General features: G+C 49.5%; 1 non-coding gene across 1 annotated transcript; it reads left to right on the forward strand.

Annotated features, from left to right (window-relative positions):
* The first annotated feature begins 13,456 nt into the window (after window positions 1-13,456).
* TRNAP-GGG (transfer RNA proline (anticodon GGG)) lies at window positions 13,457-13,530 on the forward strand. The gene has a single exon. It is a non-coding gene; the product is annotated as a tRNA-Pro (tRNA).
* The last annotated feature ends 4,349 nt before the right edge of the window (window positions 13,531-17,879 follow it).

Here is a 17,879-nt window from a genome sequence, read left to right on the forward strand (position 1 = left end):
TGGAGCTCAGTTGTAATAGCGGGAGATCTCCAGCTATTACGAGAGGTTGGCAACCCTACACAGCCCCTCCCCTGGGCACTGCCCTGTTTGCACCGTGGGGTAGCTCCAAAGCGCTCCCCCTCCTAACCACGCGGGCCTTTGCCAGACAAAAGACTCGCATGTTTCTGCAAGCCTTCAGCCCTGCTGTAGCCTTGCTGCTTTCCGATTCATCTGCCGAGGGCAGAGTCGTCCTTGCTTCCTGCTGCTTCAGCCGTTTTAGGGTTTCGGGAGGGGGGAGAAAGAAGCCCAAGAAAGGACGCATGAAGAACATGCACAACTGCAGGCACATACCTGCCTTCCTACATTCACGCACGGACCGTAGTTGACCGGCAGAGCACATATTTTGCATGTGCAAAACCCCAGCTCTCTTGTTCCTTTGCTCTCCGGGGAAAGGATCTCTGCCAGACTGGATTTAAATGTGAGCCTGGAGAGGAGGAATCGCTGCGGATCTTTCCACTTGCACAACAGCGTTTAAACTGGGCAAAGCACTTTTGTGTACATTTTTGTGTGCAAAGCATTTTTGTGTACAGTCTAGCCACTTTGATGGGTGGCAGCTAGGTAGCACCTGGAGATCAACCAGAAAATGGCTGCTTTGGGAGGTGGACTCTAGGGCATTATGCCCCGCTGCGGCTGAGGTCTCTCCCTTCCCCAAATCCTGCTCTCCTTAGGCTCTACCCCTAAATATCCAGGATTTTCTCAAGCCAGAGTTGGCAAACCTACTTCAGAAATCCATAGCTAGTTAGTGGAGGTAACGTTTGGTTAGCTGGACCGATGGTCAGACTCCAACTGGTACAGCTGAAAATGCTTGGCTACCTGACATACAGCCTGCACGAGGCTGTGGAAACGTACCAAATAGGCAAATTCGTGGAGGAGAAGTCCATTAGCTGCTACAAGCTACGAGGGCTAAATGGAGCCTCCATGTCCAGGGGCAGTGTATGAAATGAAAACTTACGAATGTCAGGTGCTGGGGGTGTGTGGCAGCTTCAGGCAGTCCAGGCTTCCCAGAGGCACCTGGCTGGCCAGGTAGGGAAGTTGGATGTTGGTATGGGGTCCAGCATGGCTCTTCATAACAATACAAAATTGCACCCACTAGCAAAAGCCACACGTAATCATGAGCACAGAGGAATGCACGCTGATGGAGACAAAAAGGCTTGATTCCACGTGCCAGGCTTAAACTTCTAACTCGCAGACTAATCACGTGAGCATTTTATTGTGGTTAACATGGAATCAAGACCTAGATTCGAGTCCAGGAGCATCTTAGAGACCGACAAGATTGTTGGGGTGTAAGGTTCTGAGAGTCAAAGCTCCCTTCCTCAGATAAATAAAGTGGCCTTTGTACTTGAAATGTGTGTCGCAACCTGCTGTAACCCTGCCTTTGCATTACAAGTACCTATGTCAGCAAAAACGGCTTCAAGCCTTAACCTCTGAAAACGCCCCAAGGGAACAAGCAACTATGCACACACATACCAGACCCACAGAGATGCAGTTCAATCCCATGCATCCTAACTCAGAAGTTAAAAACTGAGCTCAATGAGGCCTCCATTTAAAATAAGAATGCAGAAATCCCCCCCACACACACACACAAAAACCCTGTTAAGATGTTTTGGGAAGGTCCCAAAAGCCCACTGCAAGACAGAACAGGGTCTTTTCTGCAGTGGCTCCCAAGATTATGCAATATTACTGGGATTTATTAATGGAATTTATTGGGTCTTTGTGAATGCCCATCCATTCTTCCTGGGGGTGGGGGGAGTACAAAGCATTTTTGCAATTGGCTAGAATCTGCTTGCAAACTGTTATTATAATGTGATGTGCTGTTTTATGTCTTTATTACTAAGAGTCTATGAGCAGCCTGGGGATTTAGAAAGAAAGGGGTATGGGCATTCGCACACTGACATACATGCATAATTATGCACATGCAGAAACAAATGCAAAGAATATACTGGTACATACAGAACACAGTTCTTCCACTGCTTCCTTTTTGAGCGGAAGGCATAAAACTCCCAACGCTTAGCCGCCTGTTTTCTTTTCAGCCTCTTTTCTAATCACGACCACGTGCACAAAGTATACATGCACGAACATTCATGTACAAGGAGGTGCAGAAATGCACACACAGAAGCATGCCAGGGAAAACAGATGGTCCCATCGGGAAGAGGTTATGCGTGCGCAAAGGGCAGTTTGTCATGGCAGACACAACCAGTCAGTACTGGCGCATGCACTCTCCGTTAAATATGCTCCGATTCAGAAGAGTGAGAAGAGCACATGGATGCAAGAAAGAGATGGAGCAGAGAGTTTCAGAGGTGCTGCTAGATTCCACTCAGACACAAGCAGAGTCACATCACATCAGGCAAACATACACTTGGAAGACAAAAGACACAACGACATGAATACAAAGCTTGAATTCAGATGCACAGAATGGGGCTTGTGTGGTACAGCCGTAAACTGGCAGATGCGTGCGCCCAGAATTGCGCGCATAAAATGAATATGACGCACATGCCCCAATATTTCCACATAGAGCCGTTCATACGTACCAAGAGAATGAGATTCTAACATACAGGGGTAAGCCAAAAAGCAAGGACGGAGAAAACGCACAGGCATGCACGGAGAGAGCCATTGCGGCGGGTACCGAGTCAGCGTGGATGCACAAAGGCAGTTAAGCGCACAGCCGCGCATGGCACACAGCATCGTGGGCGAGCGCCCACGGGGGCTCTCTGGCAGGATAGGCCGGTTTTGCCTGGCAACTGGCAGATCCCCTGTGGGAAAAGCCAGCCGCCCCTGAGCCTGTTTCACTGTCAGGGACAGCCTCTCGCTCATTGGTGGGGCGTTTTAATCCCCGCCTCGCCAGGTGGGGTGGATGGAGGACTGCGGGGGGAGGAAGGGAGGGTACCATCTCCCAGGCAACCAGCAGAGGGTGCTTAGACACCGAATAATCCAGTTCAAGCTCCTAGTTTGCAGCTGCACACATCCCCTCTCCCCTTTGGCATATCAGCACATGGCGGTTAAGCGGAGACATGATAGAGGTCTATAAAATCATGCATGGTATGGAGAGAGTGGACAGGGAGAGGCTTTTCTCCCTCTCTCATCATACCTGAATGTGGGGCCATCTGCTGAAGTTGGAGGGTGAGAGATTCAAAACAGAAAAAAGGAAGGTATTTTCTTCACACAACACATAGTTAAATGGTGGAACTCCCTGCCCCAGGATGTGGTGATGGCTGCCAATTTGGAAGGCTTTAAAAAAGGTAAAGGTCCCCTGGGCAAGCACCAGGTCATTCCTGACCCATGGGGTGACGTCACATCCCGACGATTCCTAGGCAGACTTTGTTTGTGGGGTGGTTTGCCAGTCCCTTCCCCAGTCATCTTCCCTTTACCCCCAGCCAGCTGGGTACTCATTTTACCGACCTCGGAAAGATGGAAGACTGAGTCAACCTTGAGCCGGCTACCTGAAACCAACTTCCGTTGGGATCGAACTCAGGTCGTGAGCAGAGCTTGGACTGCAGTAGTGCAGCTTACCTCTCTGCGCCACGGGGCTCCTACTGGAAGGCTTTAAGAGGGGAGTAAATATAGTCTGCTTTGCCCTGACCTGGATGGCCCAGGCTAGCCTCATCTCATCAGATCTCGGAAGCGAAGCAGAGTCTTTCCAACTGTACCATTGTACAGGGAGAGCCAATGTTTTGTGGTGGTTAGAGTATTGGACTAGGATCTGGGAGACCCAGTTTCATAGAATCATAGAGTTGGAAGGGACCACCAGGGCCATCAAGTCCAACCCCCTGCACAATGCAGGAAATTCACAACTGCCTCCCCCCACAACCCCAGCGACCCCCACTCCATGCCCAGAAGCTGCCCAGGTTCGAATTCCCATTCTGCCACAGAAGTTTGTTGGGCGACCTTGGGCCAGTCACATCCACTCAGAATAACCTACCTTATAGGGTTGTTGTGAGGAATGTTCACGATAGGTAGGGTTGCCACTTGCAAGGTCCCTCTTTGCCACTGGTGGGAGGTTTTTGGGGTGGAGCCTGAGGAGGGTGGGGTTTGGGGAGGGGAGGGACTTCAATGCCATAGAGTCCAGTTGCCAAAGCAGCCTTTTTCTCCAGGTGAGCTGATCTCTATTGGCTGGAGATCAGCTGCAATAGCGGGAGATCTCCAGCCACCACCTCGAGGTTGGCAGCCCTAACGATGGGTAGCCTTGTGAGTCTGTCTGTAGCAAGAGTCCAGTAGCGCCTTAAAGTCTAACAACATTTCTGGCAGGGTGTGAGCTTTCGTGAGTCACAGCTCACTTCTTCAGAGGAGAATGTTTGGTCCCCGTTGGGGACGAAAAGGGGGTGTAGATTAAGGAAATAAATAAATACCTTGTGAGACTCGTTGAGAGCCAAAGGTCTCTGTAATCCTCCCTCTTTTTCTTTACAGCTTCGTCTTTTTTGTTTGTTTGATTCTTGGTCGCACTGGAGTGTGACAAGGGACGGGAAACTGGAGATTTGCAATATATTAATACGATTTTACCCGGGGAGGGGCACAAGCTCAGTCAGAGCAAGCAACCCTCTGCCACCTCTAGCCTTCCTGAGCCAGACGAACCTGCAGCCAGACCCAGAATCGAGTAACTGTGCATACGGTTCCTTTTCCATCCCCTTTCCAAACTCTGTCCCCCAGTGTGTCACGTCTGCCTCCGCCATCTGCCTCCCCTCTCCCTGAATCGGGCATAATTTGTTTCTTGTTCCTTTCTGATGAGACATTGTGCACACAGATGATTGTCAATTCAGGAAATATGCCTGGCAGGCTTCCTAATATTAGGGGGGAAAGTCTCTCTTTCAGAGGTTTGGTTTTGTCTTTGACTTGCATGTTGCTTTGGTCAGAGGCTTGGAAAAAGCAGTTCGCAATCCCCAGCTTTCGCAGCTGGTTTGCTGTGGTGAGAGCCTGTGTGAGTTTTGCACATTTCACTACGGGCTTCCTTTTTTAGTCATGGGGCCATTTACATTTGCTTGCCTTTAGACTTGAAGGAAAAATGGCCTGTTCTCAAGCTAGAGTTGGCAACCCTTACCCACATCACCGTTATTATGTATAAAGGTATACCCTGACCTGGGTATACCTGGGTATAATAAAGGTATACCCTGACCTGGATGGCCCAGGCTAGCCCAATCTTGTCAGATCTTGGAAGTTAAGCAGGGTCAGGCCTGGTTACTACTTGGAGGGGGGGACCACCGAGGAAGTCTGGCCCCGTAAATGCTCTGATTTCAGAGGCTGTGTGCAGCAAGCTTAGTCCACAACAGTAAATGTATAATCTTCACCTGAAGATATGAGGGAGAATGAACAAAGCCAAGCAAAAAGGGCCCAGAGGAGCCGAAAGTGATGAGCCCCAAGAAGAAGAAGAGCTGGTTTTTATATGCTGACTTTCTCTACCTTTATAAAGGAGAATCAAACCGGCTTACAAGCACCTTCCCTTCCTCTTTCCACAACAGACACCTTGTGAGGTAGGTGAGTCTAAGAGGTAGGTGGGCAGGGTTACCAACCTTTAGGTAGTACCTGGAGATCCCCTGCTATTACTACTGATCTCCAGCAGATAGAGATCAGTTCACCTGGAGAAAATAGCCTTTTGGCAATTGGACTCTATGGGACTGAAGTCCCTCCCCTCCCCAAACCCCGCCCTCGTTACCGCACTTGTATTCCCAGCGATGTATTAAGAGTTTGAAAATGTTATTAAAAATACTGTTCGCACTTTCTATGTATTCCCACCGATGTATTAAGAGTTTGAAAACGTTATAAAAAATACTGTTCGCACTTTGTTTGGCCCCTTTAGCTGTGAAGACGTCTTCCAACCATTTTTTAGCCGTGGTATCCAAAAACCCTTTTAAAGCGATGTTTTTTACAACATTTTCAAACTCTTAATACATCGCTGGGAATACAAAGTGCGGTAACCCCCACATTAAGCTGCCTTCTACTGAATCAGACTCTTGGTCCATCAAAGTCAGTCTTGTCTACTCAGACTGGCAGCGGCTCTCCAGGGTCTCAGGCCGAGCCCTCCTCAGGCTCTGCCCCAAAATCCTCCTGCTGGTGGCGAAGAGGGACCGGGCAACCCTATAGGTGGGACTGAGAGAGCTTGAAGAGAACTGTGACTAGCCCAAGGTCACCCGGCTGGCTGCATGTGTAGGAGGGGGGAAACCAACCCCGTTCTCCAGATTAGAGTCCGCCACTATTAACCACTCCACCAGGCATCTCTTCAACACAATCTCTCCAACAGTTTTTACCAGCAGGGTTGTGTGGTTCCAATTTGGATCAGGCCAGAGCCCAGGAAGAGGTGGGAGGACAAAGATTTAGCTCTTTCTGTCTTGCACAGTAGCAGGGAAATAAAGATGTTAGTCCTACAGGTCAAGCTCCGAGGCAGGCCCCAACACCACTGTGCTGTGATACCTAGTGGGGGTGAGTTCCATGGGACATGCTGTCAAAGCCTACCACTCCATCAACACCAGGAAATGGCTTTTGTTCCTCAAACATCACATCTCAAGGGCCTTGAGGCAGAAATAGATTTTTTCTCAGAGAGCTGGACGTGATTAGAAGGAGGGACTGCAGCTGATTCAGATCTGGCCTTTAGACAGCATGACAGGTTTTTTTGTTATTTCAAAAACCTGCAAAACCTGTTTAACCGGAGGCAACAGTGAGAGAAAAATCAATTGCAGGTATGCCACGGGGAATGAAGCCTCTCTTGAATTTCAATTTAATAGGACTGCACCACACAATCATCCATTTTCATTCTAGGGACAAAAGAAGTGCTTTTGGGGATATGTGAAATATCCTTCCCCCCTCCAAAAAAAAATGCTTTTCATGGTTATTTGGCAGTCACTGCCCCCCCCCCCCCCGGCTTTTAAAAAACAAGTCAATCAGGGACCAGAGCTGAACAATTAACCAGCCAATCAGGGATCAGAACCAGCCAATCAGGGATCAGAACCAGCCAATCAGGGATCAGAACCAGCCAATCAGGGATCATGTACTGAACAAGATGATATCATGACACCACACAGCCAATCAGACTGGTTTCCAAGGCAAATGCAATGAACCAGAGAGAGAGGGCAGTGCCCCCAGGCTTCCATTGCCCTTGTTCCAGACAGACAGACAGACAGACAGACAGACAGACAGACATTTTAACCTTCCAGGACATTCAGTTGCTGATTTAAGAGTAGCCCTTCTCTTACAAAGGGATTTCATAGGGAGATGAGAAAGAGAGAGTGCTGAATTACAACTAATAATGAAGCTCAAGACCTTGCATTCTCCTGGACTGAACAGAGACCTGGGATTCCTGTCTCATTACCAATGCTGATTTCTCCACGCCTACTACCCCTCTGCATATCACACCTGATCCAATCATGCCTGCTAATGTCATTTACCTGCTGTTGATATTTACATGCTATTGCCATTGGGCGTCTGAATTCAATCTTCTCTACTTAAGGATAGAAGGACTCACATTGTAGCTGTATCTGAAGAAATGAGTTGAGACTCACGGAAGCTCATACCCCGCCGGAGAGTTTGTTAGTCTTTAAGGTGCTTCTGGGCGCTTGCTTTCCCCCCTACTATTCTTTCACTCCGTGTTGACATTACCTCTGAAAAATATCCCAAAAGTGTGGGGGAGGTGATTTTCGCTACTGCTGAAAAGAGTTTGCAAACGCACCCCTCCCCCTGCTTTTCACCCTTTTAAAAACTATTATCCATACATTGTGATTTCTTTTTACACATATCTTATGAGTTGCAAAGTCCAGCGTTTTAGCAGCTTACTGTCTGTGCACAGTTAATCCCGGGTGTCTTCCCCCACCCCCCCTTCTTTCTGAATTCTGTTTTCATTTCTTTTCTGGCCGAAAGGTTTTACCAGCCCTTCTGAATTCTTAACCCAGCCATTTCTAACTCCCCCCTCCTCCCCATCTGATCCCCCTGAAGACAGCCCACCTTTTAGAAACAGCGAGACCTATCTCCTCTGCCTCCCCTTCACATCCGTCTATTGCAACTAGTGTAAATTTCCCTTTGATGCGGCACATCAAAGACAGGCCAATTTCCTTCCCAGCCAGGTTTTCCTGCCAGCAACAGTTCAGGAAATATCAGGACGAAAATAAACAGGGCGCATTGAACAGCTGTGCTGAGGTGGAGCTCAAGAAAGAAGGGAGGGTGCCGCTTGCCTGAGGTTTTGAGGGGCGTCCTCTGAAAGTGTTAATGCGCTGAAGTTCCTGTTTTCTTTAGGGTTGCCAACCTCCAGGTACTGGCTGAGGTAAATATAGTACAGGCTCTCAAGTAAATGCAAACACATGTATTGACAAGTACAGAAGTGCAAGTGCTGATTGTGACAAAGGAAACTTATAACTCTAAAAAACAAATACAATACACAAAAGTAGCAAGGCTGCTTCAACGACAAGAATGTTGTAGCAACAAGGAAATATATGCAGTTTTTCATATGCCAACTGTGGTAGAAAACAATTCATATATATTAAAACTCAGAGTCAATGACTCTTTATCAAAGTTTCTTATTTCAAAACGGGAGGCAGAAAGGGAGATTGAAGTCGGAACGCCGTCCGGATTCAATGCGTTTTCGCCGCCACAAGGGGCGGCTTCTTCAGCTCTCCGTGTGCAAGATTCCTTCTAGCTGTATCTGAAGCAGGGAGCTGTGGCTCACGAAAGCTCACACCCTGCCAGGAAATATTTTCGTGAGTCTTGAAGGTGCTGCCGGACTCTGGCCCTTATCGACCCCTGCAGACAGACTAACACGGCCGCCCACTGCGAAAAGCCTTCCAGGTACTAGCTGGAGATCTCCCGCTATTACAACTGATCTCCCGCCGACAGAGATCAGTTCACCTGGAGAAAGTGGCCGCTTTGGCCATTGGACTCTATGGCATTGAAGTCCCTCCCCTCCCCAAACCCCCGCCCTCCTCAGGCTCCGCCCAAAAAACCTCCCGCCGGTGGCAAAGAGGAACCTGGCAACCCTAGTTTTCTTCCAGGTGTGAGCGGCAGCTTTGGTCCCTGGACTTGTATGGCAACAACAGGGGTTCTTTTTCAAGGTCAGAGTAGCAGAAGTAACAGAGCCTCTGATCACGTGCAGAGTGCCTTTACCGCACTGCTGAGTAACATTTATTCAGGAGTCCTACGGTTGCCAATCTCCAAGTGGAGGCCTGGAGATCTCCTGGGATTATAACTGATCCATAGACAACAGAGATCATTCCCCCGAGGGAAATGGCTGCTGGGGGGGGGGGGCTTTATGGCATCACATCCCTGCTGATCTCCCTCTCCTCCCCAAATCCCACCCTCCCCCAGGACCCATGGCCAAATCTCCAGGGATTTTTGAGCTCAAAGTTGGGAACACGATGCAGGACCAAGGCTAGGGGTTTCAGGGAAGAAACCCGTGCCATGGTTCAGCGACAGGGCACACGCAGACAGTCCCAGATTCGGTCGCTGCCCCTCTTCCGCTAAGGACCGCCAGATGCAGGAGCTGGTATAGACCCTTCCCTGTCCAGGAGCCTAGAAGACCCTGCCAGTCAGAGGCAGCCTGGCTGCATAAGAACATAAGAAAAGCCCTGCTGGATCAGACCAACGTCCATCAAGTCCAACACAAAAATACCGCCCCCCCTGGAAAAAAAAAACTTGGGGGAATCTTTCACCCACTGTTTTAAAAAATGATAACGTTATGGCAGACTGAGACAATTAATTTTTAAGAAATCCATCCCGATACCCATCCAAGAAGACAGTGTGCATAACTCTCCTTTCCCCTCAGACAAGAAGGTCACGCTCTGAGCTTTGTGGCTGAACAGGGATCAATAGTTTTATTGTGTGTGTTTTATTTATGTCTTTTATTAAATTTATATCCCGCCCTCCCCAGGAAAAAGCCGGGCTCTGTTAGCGGCCTTGGTGTCCCTGATAAGGACAGAAAAGTAGGACATAAACATTGTACATAAGTAAACTTGGATCTCCCAGATTCGAGTCCAGCTAGCGAAGCCAGGGTTGCCTGCTCTGGGTTGGGAAATACCTGGAGATTTGGGGGGGGGGGTAGAGCCTGGGGAGGGCGGGGTTTGGGACGGTGAGGGACCTCAGCAGGGTACAATGCCATGGAGTCCACCATGGGAACTGATCTTGGTCGTCTGGAGGTCAATTGTAATAGTGGGAGATCTCCAGGTGCTACCTGGAGGTTGGCAACCCTAGGCTAGCGGTTCCAGCACACTGGGAAAGGCACCAACCCCCTTTCCAGTGCAGCTAAAATTATTCTTGCACGCACGCGGCGATGGTTTTTCGTCAGATGTTAAACGGCTGGCTTCTAGTTGAGTTGTACTGCTGCTGCCAAAACCTCATTTCAGTAAGATCTTGCAAAATCCGGACTCAGTGTACACTGCGGCCCGACGCTACCGGTTTTTGCAACCTTCAGGGGACGCTTTTCATATTTCAAGAAGAAACTTTGGATGTTTGCCGGGGAATCCTTACATATTGGCAAAGATTCTGGGGCTTAGGCTGATCCTCACCCCGGGCACTGATCGGAGCTGTCTCCATTGCCCCAGTGAACTCAGTGTTTAGGGAACACGGTCGGCTAGGGCGGGGGGGGGGGGGAGGGGAGGATTTACCCTGGCCTGAATGTGCAACTCTGCAAATTATGTCTCGCTCCTTTTTGCACGCTTTACTTTATTCTCAGACAGATCATGATGGGTAGCCGTATTTGTCAACAGTAGTAGAAAAGAGTCCAGTAGCACCTTCCATGAAGATAATTCACAGTGGGTAGCCGTGTTAGTCTGTCTGCAGTAGTAGAAAAGGGAAAGAGTCCAGTAGCACCTTAAAGACTAACAAAAATAATTTCTGGTAGGGTATGAGCTTTCGTGAGCCACAGCTCACTTCTTCAGATTTTAATTGTGCAGTTGTCCACCAGATTTTAAGCTTTTGTGAGCCACAGCTCACTTCTTCAGATACAGCTAGAATGTGAATCCATCTATCCTTAAGTAGAGACAAGTGAATTAGCCACACAATGGCAATGTAGATGTCAAAAGCAAATAAATGACATTAGCAGGCGTGATTGGATTAAATGTGATATGCAGGGGGGTAGTAGGCATGGAGAAATTAGCATTGGTAATGAGACGGGAATCCCAGATCTCTATTCAGTCCAGGAGAATGCATTGTCTTGAGCATTATTAGTTGTAATTCAGCAGTCTCTCTTTCTAATCTCCCTTTGAAATCCCTTTGTAAGAGAAGGGCTACTCTTAAATCAGCAACTGAATGTCCTGGAAGGTTAAAATGTTCCCCCACTGGTTTCTGAATGTTGTTTTAAGCATGTTTGTATTTTAAGTAAAAAATAAAGTACAAAATAATATCATTAATTGGCCTTGTCTGTGTCTTCTATAGAATTTGTATCTCCGGTACCTGGCATTAAATTTTATGTGAGGATGAAAGAAACCCAGGATCAAATCCCCACATGAAAACTTGCAGGGTGTCTGAGGGCCAGTCATGTACTCTCAGCCTAAGCTACCCTGCAGGGTTGTTGTGAGGCCAAAATGGACAAAAGGAGAATGATGTAAGCTGCTCTGAGTCCCCATGGGGAGAAAAGGCAGGATATAAATTAAGTAAAAACAATAAAAAGACATAAACCTGTAGATGGTCCTTTGGAGTAAATGTTGTGCAGTTGTCCACCAGATTAGATATATTCAATCCTCCCCTTTTTCCTTGCCGTCCCCCATCGGTGGCAGAGAACAGAACTGCATTTACCCTGTCGCAGGCAGGGGAGAAGTTTGAGGGATTCCTGGCAACTCATGGCGGGCATGTCAGGGTGTTCAGAGAGTGTTTGAGAAGGTGCAGAAAAGAGCAACCAAAACGATCAGGGGGCTGGAGCAACTGCCCCGTGAGGAACGCTTAAAACACGTAGGGCTGTTTAGCTTGGAAAGAAGGCGGTCAAGGGGAGACATGACAGAGGTCTGTAAAATTATGCATGGTGTGGAGTGGACAGCTTTTCTCCCTTTCTTATAATACCAGAACGCGGGGTCATCTGCTGAAGCTGGAGGGGGAGAGATTCGAAACAGATATAAGGAAGTATTTCTTCACACAACGCAAGGTTACATTGTGGAACTCCCTGCCCCAGGATATAGGGATGGCTGCCAACTTGGAGTGGACCTGTTCATGGAGGAGAGGGCTATCCATGGCTACTAGTCAAAATGCATACTAGTCATGATTCATACCTATTCTCTCTAGGATCAGAGGAGCATGCCAAGTATAGTAGGTGCTGTGGAACACAGGCAGGATGGTGCTGCTGCAGTCGTCTGGTTTGTGGGCCACTGGTTGACCACGGAGTGAACAGACTGCTGGACTTGATGGGCCTGGGTCTGATCCAGCATGGCTTTTCTTATGTTCTTATGTTCTAAGTCCAGGGTTGCTACACAGAGGCAGGCAATGGCAAACCACCTCTCTTCATATCTGTTCTTATGTTTAGGAGTAATTTAATCCTTAATATTGTCGAAGGCTTTCACGGTCAGAGTTCATTGGTTCTTGTAGGCTATCCGGGCTGCGTGACCGTGGTCTTGGTATTTTCTTTCCTGACGTTTCGCCCGCAGCTGTGGCCGGCATCTTCAGAGGAGTCACACTGATGAAGATGCCGGCCACAGCTGCGGGCGAAACGTCAGGAAAGAAAATACCAAGACCACGGTCACACAGCCCGTGGAACCAATTTACAAGAACCAATTTAATCCTTGTTCAGTGATCTTAGGCAAAAAGCCCTAAAAAGGAGTTGCGTGCCCTTCAGATGAAACGGAAGCCGCCTCTTTCTTCAGGACGTGTTCCACGCGCCCCCCGAAGCACAAGGGCACATCTGGCCCGCCTGGGTGCGGCGCTAATGGCTCCTAATGCTGCTCTTTGCCGCCATGCGCGCTCGCTTTCTCGCTAAGTGAGTTACCGGGGCTTGCGGAGGGAACGGGCATCCTGTTTTGGCAGCGCTCGGAGCATCTGACTGTGATCGATGGAACCCAGAGGGGTACACGGAGCGAAGTGCTGCCAAGTCGGAGAGGAGCACACGTGGTGTGCAGAGGCAGGGGAAGGCCGGGGCTGCGGAAACCGGCCTCCAGCGCTGTCAGCATTCTTAACATTTGGCAGAGACCCGAACCGATGGCAAAGGAGGAGATCTAACAGGCTGGGGCTGGGGATACCCACCTGCCCCCAGGATAGGGCTGCCAACTCTGGCTTAGGAAATACCTGGAGATTTGGAGGGTGGAATCTGAGGAGGGCGGGGTCTGGGGAAGGGAGGGACCTCAGCAAGGTACGGTGCCATAGAGTCCATTGTCCAAAGCAGCCGTTTTCTCCAGGGGAACTGGTCTCTGTTGTATGGAGATCAATTGCAATTCCAGGAGCTCTCCAGGCCCCAACTGCTATACTGCATTGGATCTGCTCAGCGCTGACATTGGAGCAGTGCCCCGGGGCTCAGATTGACTGACTACCAAGGGGAGGGCCTGTGGCTCGGTGGTAGAGCTCCTGCTTGGGATGCAGAAGGCCCAGGTTCAATCCCTGGCATCTCCAGTTAAAGGGAGCAGGCCAGTTAAAGGGAGTAGGTGATATGAAAGGCCTCCACCTGAGACCAAAATCTACAGGAATTACCCAAACTTGAGTTGGCAACCCTAGACTGCAGTCAGTTCCCCTGGAGGAAAGGGCAGCTTTGGAAGCAGGGTTGCCGACCTCCAGGTGGTGGCTGGCGATCTCCCACTATTACAACTAATCTCCACCTGGTAGAGATCAGTTCACCTGGAGAAAAAGGCCGCTTTGGCAATTGGACTCTATGGCATTGAGTCCCTCCCCTCCCCAAACAATGCCCTCCTCAGGCCCCGCCCCCAAAATCTCCACTATTTCCCAACCCGGAGCTGACAACCCTATTTGGAAGGCAATTTCTGTGGCATCACATACGTTCTGTCTTCCCTTCCTTCTCCCAATTCTGCCCTCCCCACTGTCCACCCCCAAATCTCCGGACGTTCCCCAACCCAGAGTTGGCAATGGCAACCCGGGTTGATTATTTGCACCCTTCTGGTAGACACAAATGGAACTGCCCCCCGATACTCTTCCAGTTTGCCCCCTGATACCCGAGCCTTGAAAAGCACTGTGATTTATACAGCTGTGGTTGCTTTATTTATAATCCCCCTCCTTCCACCCCAATAGTTTTAAGGACAACACGTCCCATACCGTAAACACCTTGGAAGGAGACCAGGAATTGGTAAGGTGGAAAGCGTGGGGAATACTTCCCTCTAGTGGTGATACAACCAAAATGCCCAAAAAAGTCTAGTTTACCTTTTGCCAAATCCTCACCTGGATGGCTCAGGTAAGCCTGCCTTGTCAGATGTGGCAAGCTAAGAAGGGCCGGCCTTGGATGGGAGACCACCAGGTAATTTGGTTATGGAGAGACATGATAGAGGTCTATGAAACTATGCCTGGTATGAAGAGAGTGGACAGGGAGAAGCTCTTCTCCCTCTCTCTTAATACTAGAATATGGGGTCATCTGCTGAAGCTGGAGGGTGAGAGATTAAAAACAGATAAAAGGAAACATTTCTTCACACAATGTGTAGTGAAATTGTGGAACTCCCTGGCCCAGGATGTGATGATGGCTGCCAACTTGGAAGGCTTGAAGAAGGGGGTGGACATGTTCATGGAGGAGAGGGCTATCCATGGCACATAGTCAAAAATGGATACTAGTCATGATGCGCACCTATTATCTCCAGGATCAGGTGAGCATGCCTATTATATGAGGTGCTGTGGAACATAGGCAGGCAGTGGGGGGCCTACATTTTGGGGGCCTTGAAGCTTGAACTATTATGGGGGCCCCTTTGCAACCAGCAACAATAGGGCAACATCCAGCAAGGTCCAAAGGGCCTTGCTGCCCTTGCAAGGACCTCGAGGCCGAAATGGTGGAGGACAGGGTGGTGGGTTGGAGTCCTTGAAAATGGGCCATACGGTGACGAAATAAAACTACAGAACTATTAAGCCGTGCACCAACGAAGGATTTGAGGATCCAGCTGCCCAAATGTAGGCTGTGAATAGATTCTGGCAAACTCAGTGAGCCGTTACAGCTGGGGGTTCATGTGCTGCAAGCCCCCGAGAAAATTTTGAAATTTGACCAATTACAGGGACATTTTGAGACCCTATGAAATGGGTATTAGGGCATATTCTAAAGTCAATATTAAGTACTTCAACCCATTGGCTTATGATTCGATCACTAAAAAACTCCATCGATTGTGTTGAGAAATTCACTCATTGAAAAAAGTTGCTTGCGGGGGCCCCTCTGGGATTGGGGGCCCTGAAGCTTAAGCTTCATTAGTTTCACAGTAGATCCACCTCTGCAGACACGATAATGCTGCTGCAGCTGTCTTGCTTGTGGGCTTCCTAGAGGCACCTGGTTGGCCACAGAGTGAACAGACTGCTGGACTTGATGGGCCTGGGTCTGATCCAGCAGGGCCTTTCGTATGTTCTTATGTTCTAAGTCCAGGGTTGCTACACAGAGGCAGGCAATGGCAAACCACATCTGTTCATATCCTGAACCCAGATAGCCCATGATAGCTCTACCCTCCATCTGTTTGTCCACCCCCCTTTAAAATCCATGGAAGCCAATGGCCCGCATCACATCTTGTGGCGGTGAGTTCCACCAATCAGCTATTTGTTTTGTGAAGCAGCACTTCCCTTTTGTTTTATTCCAGTCCAGAAGCACCTTAGAGATCGACAAGGTTCAAACTCCATTCATCAGATATTTTGGCTCTCAAAAGCTTGTTCCCTGAAAATCTTATTGGTATGTAAGGTTCTACTGGACTCGAATTTAGCTTTTCTACTGCTAGGGTTGCCAACCTCCATGTATTAGCTGGAGATCTCCTGCTATTACAACTGATCTCCAGCCGATAGAGATCAGTTCACCTGCAGAAAATGGCCGTTTTGGCAATTGGGCTCTATGGCAATGAAATCCCTCCCCTCTCCAAGCCCTTCCCTCCCCAGGCTCAGCCCCCAAACCCTTCTGCTGGTGGTGAACAGGGACCTGGCAACCCTATGCTTAGGGTTGCCAACTTCCAGGTAATACTGGAGATCGCCTGCTATTACAACAGATCTCCAGCCGATAGAGATCAGTTCATCTGGAGAAAATAGCTGCTTTGGCAATTGGACTCTATGGCACTGAAGTCCCTCCCCTCCCCAAACCCCACCCTCCTCAGGCTCCGCCCCAAAAACCTCCCGCTGATGGTGAAGAGGGACCTGGCAACCCTACCTATGCTTTTGACATACTCTGCAAAATTGCTGCATGAGGACGCCTTCCGCGTCATGGGAGAGTGGTGAACCTCAGCAAAGTCACATCAGTTCACGAAACATTTCCAACAACTCTGTTTTCACCTTGGCCAGCTGTCAGTGGGGTCAAGGAAGCAGGAGAGCCGAGGCCCAGAGACCCCCAGAGCTCCTTTGCCGGAGCTGAGCTGTGCCGCCAACGGTGAAAGGGCTGCTGTCAAGATTTCTGGGCTTTGTAGTCGACCCCTCCCGGCCCGGTCCAGAGAGGCTCGCTCACACACCACGAGGAGAGAAGGATGTGGTGGACCGCCCCTAAAGGTTTTCACGGCTCCAGGCTCATTACTCATGCATCTGTTTTTAGTCTGTGGGTAAGGTCCACCCCCCGCTGTCTGTTCTCCCCCCCCACTTCCCTTTCCATCCTCCAGTACATTAGCTACTATGGAAACCGTGATGCAATCGCTATAGGTGGAGTTGAATGACCTCTGCAGCGGCTGATATGATCCCGCGTCCTAATCCAGATCTGTGATTCCCTCTTCGGAAACCCACAGCGGAGGCTATAGGATTACATCGGGGAAAGCACTGCAACGCGATGCTGCATCCGGACGAGGCTCCTGTGTCATCTTCAACAGGGTGCTACGGATGGTGGAGTCATTTGTGGGCCGAGCGAAGGGACATGTGGGGTAGGGGTGCGTCTGGGTGTTTGCACACCTGAGCTCGCGTTGTGCGAGTGGGCCTGTTGGCACCTGTGCCAGGAGGGGAAAAGATTCCCTCCTCCCCCTGTGTAAACAGAAGACCATGGCACAGTGTGGTGTAGTGGTTAAGAGCGGTGTGGGGCCAGTATAAACTTTTGAGAGTCAAAGTATCTGATGGAGGGAGTTCGAACTCTCGAAAGCCAGCGTGGTGTAGTGGTTAAGAGCGGTGGTTTGGAGCGGTGGACTCTGATCTGGAGAACCGGGTTTGATTCCCCACACCTCCACATGAGCGGCGGAGGCTAATCTGGGGAACTGGATTTGTTTCCCTGCTCCTACACATGAAGCCAGCTGGGTGACCTCGGGCTAGTCACAGCTCTCTCAGCCCCACCTACCTCACAGGGTGTCTGCTGTGGGGAGGGGAAGGGGATTGTAAGCCAGTTTGATTCTTCCTTAAGTGGTAGAGAAAGTCGGCACATAAAAACCAACTCTTCTTCCTCTTCTTCTTCTTCTTCCTCTTCTTCTTCTTTAAATGTGGCACGTTATTACTAAGCTGGAGTGGACCGGGCCTTTAACTTCCTGGGAATGTGTTTTGATTCCTTGGGCTAGTCACAACTCTTTTAGAGCTCTCTCAACCTCACCTTACCTCACAGGGTGTCTGTTGTGGGGAAGGGAAGATGATTGTAAGCCGGTTTGATTCTTCCTTAAGTGGAAGAGAAAGTCGGCATATAAAAACCAACTCCTCCTCCTCCTCCTCCTTGTGAGAGCCAGTGTAGTGTAGTGGTTAAGAGCGGTGGTTTGGAGCGGTGGAGTCTGATCTGGAGAACCGGGTTTGATTCCTCACTCCTCCACATGAGCGGCGGAGGCTAATCTGGGGGACTGGATTTGTTTCCCCACTCCTACACATGAAGCCAGCTGGGTGATCTTGGGCCA

This window comes from Euleptes europaea, chromosome 5 (genome assembly GCF_029931775.1).
Source record: "Euleptes europaea isolate rEulEur1 chromosome 5, rEulEur1.hap1, whole genome shotgun sequence".
NCBI lineage: Eukaryota > Metazoa > Chordata > Lepidosauria > Squamata > Sphaerodactylidae > Euleptes > Euleptes europaea.